The following is a 7,673-nucleotide window of genomic DNA, read 5'->3' as shown; positions in this document are numbered from 1 at the left end:
TGCAATAAACAATGAATATGAAACTATGAAAACCATACTTGCCGTACACTCTATTGCGAACTGTGCACTTGAGCCAGTGTTTTGTGCATCATACCTTGCTGTACTCAAAAGCTCTCAAAAGTACTAGCACCAGTATTTGCACTACGAATCATGCATGCTTCGCCAGTGTCTGGAAGTGTTGCTGCCTTTCTATGCTGCCCCTCCTTTACCAGTCACTTTCATTGCGTTCCCAATTGCACATTAACAAGGCCATAACTAGCAGGAACTCGAGCACATTTGACTGGCAAAGGTTGGGGCGCGCTGAAAGGCAGCAACCTTCGAGAGATACGGGCTCGAAAACGCGGTTTCTACAGAAAGACCGCTTTATAATTCGCGCCAAAAGCATACGTATGAGTGACGTCATTCTACGTCACGTTTGCGTAGTTTGCCCCCCAAAATCCAGGGGGCGCTGGAGTGCCCATGAGCCGCCATTTTTTGGACAAATGGGCGTCTATGGAGCCTTCGCTACCAGTATACATCTACCTTGGCAGCGCCATGGCTGATCACGCGGTTCGTCACCTGGTTGGTCACGCGACTAGCCACGTGGTGCGCGGCAGCTGCCGCTGTCGGCGGCACGGCGCTCCGGCGAAACCGAGCTGCCGCAGCTGTGCGCATGCACCGTGTCGAGTGGGGCGAAGATGAAGGAACGCCCAGAGAAACGGAACGGCGGAAGCGTGACTTTGCAATTCCACTGAGCAAGGTCAATCGGCCAGCTAAAGCTATCGCGTCACTCCAGGTTTAGCCAGAGCTAAACCGCCGGCAATTTTTGTTGAGGTCATTGATTTTCATAAGAACTTGCTTGATGTTCTACGGTCCCTCGTCGGCAGTTAGTCCATGCGTTCAAATCAATTGTGAAGGGGGCATAAATTTTGGCGTTCCTTATGTTTCCACGAATATGGGGCACAGATTGTTCCAAATCCGCATCAAGCTCTCTGTTGTTGAAGGAGGACAATTCGTACTCCTCGCATTGGAGGCCGACCTGCATGCTGCTTCGGTGGGCGCCGCCATCTTCTCAATAATTGACGACATCCGAGGTTGCCAATCTCAGTTAGCGATTACGTGGTTAGCAGCGTAACCGCAGTTTCGTTCGCCGTGTAACAGCGGCTAACTGTGGTTCCGCTTAACAGCGGCTGTCTTAACCGTGGTTATTCCTGCTCTTGTAACAGGGGTATCACTGACTGCAAGTATAAAAACTATGAAATGTAGCTCCAACCGCTCTCTTCAAATGGCCTCTTCCTCCAAGAAAACCTCTGAGTTTAACTTGTTGCTTTACTATATAAACCCTCTCACTCTTAAACTTGTCGGAATGCACATTAAATCTGGGCCGTGCCGTGGACGCGCAGTCACCTGCATCTGCGAAGTCCGCCGCTATCATAGTAACAATACGCTTGCGCCCAAAGAGGTATATTAGAAAATATGTATAATGGCTTGAAAATCTTCTGAATTCCGTGCCATGGACCGGCCACAGTTCGGGTTATCTGCGCACCTTACCGATGGTTTGATTATTCCGCCAGCTTAATAGAAATTTTTGTGGTATTATGATATGTGCAAAACGAGCATGGAAACTCACACCCTTGAATATGCTTGAATTGTGTGGTCGATTCTCCCTCTCGCCCTACAGTGTTGGCACTGATCGTTCTCCCTAAACTCTGGTAGCACGTGAAACACCGAGACCGAGGCCATGAAGATATTTGTTTGGAACCGCCTTCACACGAGAGCTTCTCTATTATTTATGCCAATATCTGGCGGGGTTACCAGTCTACGTCCCAATTTATTATAGTCGATGATTTAGCCGTAGTTTTGCAGACGCTCGTCGTATGCCCAGTGTGCGGAGGGCTCGACGGCTGTTCGGAAGTAGAGAGCTCGGGCTAACTCGTGAGCCGCCTCGTTTCCAGAAACGGCGGCGTGCGCGGGTGTCAAAATTAACTGAATTTTCCTATTCAGCATTCTCTGGGCGAGGATTTTGGCCGCTTTAGGCAATATCCTCCCCTTTCCAAACTTTCGAATGGCAGTTTTGCTGTCTCTAATTATGAAATTGGCTTCCGTTCCTACGCAAGCGAGCGCTATCGCAACTTCCTCCTCAGTCTCCATGTGGCGGCCTTGGATGGCTACCGCGGATACTGGCGCCCCTCGGCCATCAACTGCCGAGGCTACCGCCGCAACCGTTCTGCCACTCGCCGCATCGACATAGGCGACTTCCTTCACTTCCACATGTTCGAACCTTCGCTTTAGAGCTCCCGCTTGTTTGGCCCTTCTTTCTACACTAAATTATCAACGCTTACATTCCAGGTTTTGTAGTGCCTCTCAATACCTAAATGTCAACAACACGACATAGCCATGTTTCTTTTGATGAAACCCAAACCAAAACAGCTTGAAAAAATAAATTCAATTATACATCTTTTAGCGGCCGTAGGCGAATACTATGCGTTTATTCTAATGTCTAACGCATCAATTTAAGGAAGAAAACACGCAACTAGACACTAAACAAATTCTCACCCATAATGGTGCAAATCAGCGTTTCCCCAGATTAACACCCATTGTCACCTATCAGCTGCTACGCAAGGGCGCAGAGATCAGCAACGTTAAGGAAGAGTGCCAAGCATTAGGCTTTAGAGGGTGTAATGGTTCCACCCGTATTAAAGGGCGCTATTTTTCCATAACACCTTTTCTAATAATTACAGGGCGGTCTCGCTAACAAGCTCTAGTTGTAAACTGCTAGAAGATATTATTTACAAAGCACTCATTAATCACCTAGAAATTAATAATCTACTCTACAGTCGGCAACATGGCTTTCGATCCCGATTATCAACAACCACACAGTTGGCAGAGATAACTTAAGATATCGCAAATGCCCTCAATGTAAGGAGTCAGTTAGATGCCATCTTCTTAGACTTTTTTAAGGCATTTGATTTAGTTCGTCATCAAGACTTACAAATCTCCAGGGTATAGGTATTGAAAATGACGTGATTTCATGGATTGACTGCTTTCTGAAAAACCGTAAAAAATGTGTCAAACTGAAAAATTCTGTATCTGGTAACTTGGATGTTTATTCAGGAGTACCTCAGGGTTCAGTGCTTGCACCCTTGTTATTCTTATATATATCAATGATATCCATTCATGCGTTGAGCCAGGGGTACAAATCCGACTCTTCGCGGATGACTGCGTAGTGTATTAGGTAATATATCCTGTAGAAAATCAGATTAAACTATACGATTTTTTATCATCCATTCATACTTGGTGCATTAATTGGGGAATGAAACTTAATGCCGTCGAAACAAATAGCATAGTTTTTACCAACAAAAAAAAAAACGCCACTAGATTTTTCATACACTTTAAATAATGTCCCAGTCGTAAAAATCAATTCTGTAAAATACCTAGAGGTGACGCTATTAAGCAATCTGAGCTGGGAACAACATGTAAATAGCATCTGCAAGAAGGCCCAGGGAAAGTTGTATTTCCTCAGAAGATTACGCAATGCTCCTCCTGCTGTAAAACTTAATGCATATAAAACCCTCGTGAAACCGTCCTTACAGTACGCTGATATTATTTGGAGTCCCCACCAGAAATATTTAATAGGCAGATTAAAACAAATTCAGAACCTTGCAGTACGCTTTGTACACTCGAACTATTCCAGGCACTCCAGCATCTCTATCCTACTAAAGAAGGCAGATCTACACAGCCTAGCTCAGCGTAGAGTAGTATCAAGACTGAAGTTATTGTACCTACTTTATCACGGACACTTCAACATAAAAAACAAACATACCTTCAGGAACCATTCTACCACTCCTCAAGGACTAACAATACGAAAGCACTTCGTCCACCCATACGCCACATTAATGTTCACAAATATTCCTTGTTCCCTTCAGCTATCCATTACTGGAATAAACTAGCATCCACTGTTGTTAACTGCGGCACAGTCGAAACTTTCTTACAACATGTTAATCACCTTGATCCAAGATTTTTATCGTTATGCTTTTGTAATGATGGAATTGTATTGTGTATTTATTTGTGCATATAACGGTCTCCCGTGTTCGATCCGCCATTGTAATTTTTTTGTCCCTTGTATCCACTCCTACATGGGCCCGAGAAGGGCGTGCAGTATTCGCAAATAATAAATAATAATAATAATGCGGCCGCCGTGGAGGCTCAGTGGTTATGGCGCTTAGCTGCTGACTCAAAAGACGTGTGTTCGGTGCCGGCCGCCGCGGTAGAGTTTCGATGGACGCGAAATTATAGAGGCCCGTGTACTGTGCGATGTCAGTGCACGTTAAAGAACCCCAGGTGGTCGAAATTACCGGAGCCCTCCACTACGGCGTCCCTCACTGCTTGAGTCACTTTGGGGTGTTAAACCCCCATAAACCAAAGCTCTGCTAAAGCGTTCTGGAAGGGTGCCCCAAACTGATTTACCGACGGTGCAAACTCCTTGGATTGATGTAGGACAGAAAATATGACCACAGCATATAAATGCGCAATGTTCACTTGTTCGCACAATACGTTTACATTGCAAGGAATATTGCTTTCCACCAGTGGCCTGTCACTAGGAAAATAGCACACTTTAGTAAGGGTGCTATTTTTCTTTAACACTATATAAAATGAGTGTTTAATAAGGGTGCAGTGATTATACGCTCTAAAGTTTCATGCGGTTCACCCTTCCTAAATGGTTGTGATTTCTGCTGTCTTTCCTAGCACCCACTACCTAATAGTGGGTGTTCGTCTCGGGAAAAGATGATTCGCACCATTATGGGTGCAAAATTAGTGTAACGACCCAGCACGCAGCTGCGCGTGCGCTGCTGAATGAATGCGAGCAGTCATTCCGTTTCTCTACTCTCGTCCATTTCTCTCCCAGAATTAGTTTTAGATGACGTAGATGCCGTTAGATGACGTTCTACGTCACACTTGCGGTATTACAGGACGTGCTACGTCCACCGCTATGGACGAGGGTGGCGCTGGTGAACACTCTCAAGGTTCGCTTACACGCAAAACATAAATACCCACGAAAGCAGCAGATTGGACAGCCGTCGCCGTAGCTCAGTTGGTAAGAGCACCGGTCGCGATATTCGGAGGTCGTGGGTTGGGATCCCACCGGCGGCATGGTTGTTTTTCTGCTGCTTTAAAAGTAAGTTTCTTTAAAAAATAAGTAACTAAATAAATAAAAGAACTAATTGATTGGCACTAGATGTTAAAAAAATAGAAACATTCCCCTATGCACCTGTGTTTCGGTGACTGTTAGCTTCCTTAATATATATATATATATATATATATATATATATATATATATATATATATATATATATATATATATATATATTAGCAGACAAGGCATATGAAATGAGCGGCTCGTTTGACAAACATATTAAGGAAGCCAACAGTCAACGAAACTAAGGCACATAAGGGAATGTTTCTAATCTGTTTTTTTATAATTTGTAGTGGCAATTAATCGGTATTTAAAGAAAATGACTAAGACATAAATAACCACGAAAGCAGCAGATTGGACAGCCGTCGCCGTAGCTCAGTTGGTAAGAGCACCGGACGCAATATTCGGAGGTCGTGGGTTCGGGTCCCACCGGCGGCATGGTTGTTTTTTCTGCTGCTTTATAATTTTCTTTAAATACCGATTATTTGCGACTAAAAATTATAAAAAAAACAGATTAGAAACATTCCCCTATGTACCTTAGTTTCGTTGACTCTTGGCTTCCGTAATATATATATATATATATATATATATATATATATATATATATATATATATATATATATATATATATATATATATATATATATATATACACGCTGCGTGTTTCAGCGAGCACATTCAAGAATTTGCGACAAATGACATTTTGGGGCAAAAACATGGATTTTGTGGCATAGCATCCAGTGTTGGAGGACACCACAGAACCGATTAATCGTTTAAGCAGTAAGTTGGTTAACTAATTTTGAATTATTAACCCTTAAACTAGTAGATTTAGGCGCCTAGTTGCAATTATCGTTTTGTAGCCGGTCATTTAATTAGCCATATCTGATTTTAGAATTTCGGAAATGCGATTACCCTCGCTGGTGTGGGTCGACAAAAATCTGGCTGCATAGTGCGAAAATGCATGGCTTTCAAAAGCATGGAGGCAAAGCAACCCCTGCAGTGCACGGAACTAGTCGAAAAAGCCAAATGTTGTCGAGCCACAATGCCAAGGGTAATCGCATTATCAAATTTCTAAAAACTGATATGGGTATTAAAACGACCGGCTAGAAATCTCTAATTATCACTGGGCGCATAAATCTTCTTGTTAGAAAGTTAATAATTAAAAATTAGTTAACCAAGTTACTACTTCACACAATTCAACGGTTTTCTAGTGTCCAGCAACATTTGTAATACTTTGGCGCGAAAGCCATATATTTTTCACAAAAAGCCTATTTTTGAAATTTTTGAAAGTGTTCACTGAAACACCAAGAGCAGCCTAATGGGACAAGCGGACAACGACGAGTGAGAGGCAGAGAGTGTGCGTCTTGATTCGGAGCATTGCGCACTGGTCCCTCTTTCATCCCCCAGCATCGCGCCTGAAAATAAACCCCTTGTTACAAGATACACACGGCTGTTTCTTTTAATTGTTTAAAGATCGGTGTTTTTAAACCTGCGTTATTTTAAACCGGTGTGTTCTGTGCATGTGGATTTAAGACCAAGGCGGACTCTATGTGCATGATAGAGCTAAGCGATAAACGATTAAATAAATCAAATTAAGTGATCAACTTTTTTTACTAGCGCTTTCAGGGGCGAACATTCTATTAAGAAGTTGAAGGCCATCCTCAAAAGAGCTGAATCAAGTTATTAAATTTTCTTTATCGGCTATGGAGTTCGATATATTTAATGTCGAAAATACGCATTTTTTTCGCTCCTAAAGTTGCCTTGCCGCAATACGAATTTTTCAGAAAGCGTCGTTCACATTTCTAGTATTTCAAATGCGGAAGCTGTTTGTATGTTTTATGCCGTAGAAACAGTTAACCGTATTTCCGCGACAATACTACGCCCACGACGTAAAATTAAAAATGTGCACTGCTGTAAGCCAGTTTTACAAAGCAAAAAATGTGTATTTTTGATGTTAAATATTTTGAAATGCATTGGCCATAAAAAATTTTTAAAATGAACTCGGAATCTATGTTGACAGCATTCAGTTTCTTAATATAATTTTGGCCCTCGAAATCAAAATTAAAAAAAGTTTATTGGTAATTTTAGTTTATTAACCGTTTAATTACTAAGCACTATCAAGTACATAATGTCCGCCTTGCTGTACAATCCGCTTGCATAGAGCGCAATGACGTATCTCTGGCTGGGTGTACGTAAAAAAAAGGCCTATAAACAGTAAAAAGAAAAACCTGGTATATGTATCCAGGGTGTTTCACCTAAGATTTACATTATTTTTAAAAATGAAATTTTTGATTTAGAAAATTGCTTTTTTCGGGACAGCATGGCCAGTAATGTATACATCAGAATACACCTAACACGGGCCGACTAGCAGGCTGATTAAGAAATAATGACTGGCTAAGTTTTAAACTATAACTCTTAGGCTCGTTAATTATTGTGTAGCGTGTAGCCCACCGTCATAATATCTACATCAGTTGTGAGAATATCGAAAATGGAGTTACCC

At 42.3% G+C, this 7,673-nt stretch overlaps 1 non-coding gene across 1 annotated transcript; it reads left to right on the top strand.

The window, feature by feature from the left end:
- Nucleotides 1–5,537: 5,537 nt before the first annotated feature.
- TRNAL-CAA (transfer RNA leucine (anticodon CAA)) lies at nucleotides 5,538–5,611 on the top strand. Its single transcript has one exon. It is a non-coding gene; the product is annotated as a tRNA-Leu (tRNA).
- Nucleotides 5,612–7,673: the final 2,062 nt, after the last annotated feature.

Source organism: Amblyomma americanum, chromosome 2 (genome assembly GCF_052857255.1).
Source record: "Amblyomma americanum isolate KBUSLIRL-KWMA chromosome 2, ASM5285725v1, whole genome shotgun sequence".
NCBI lineage: Eukaryota > Metazoa > Arthropoda > Arachnida > Ixodida > Ixodidae > Amblyomma > Amblyomma americanum.
The sequence above is the reverse complement of the archived record's forward strand: the minus strand, read 5'-3'. Positions and strand labels throughout refer to the sequence as shown.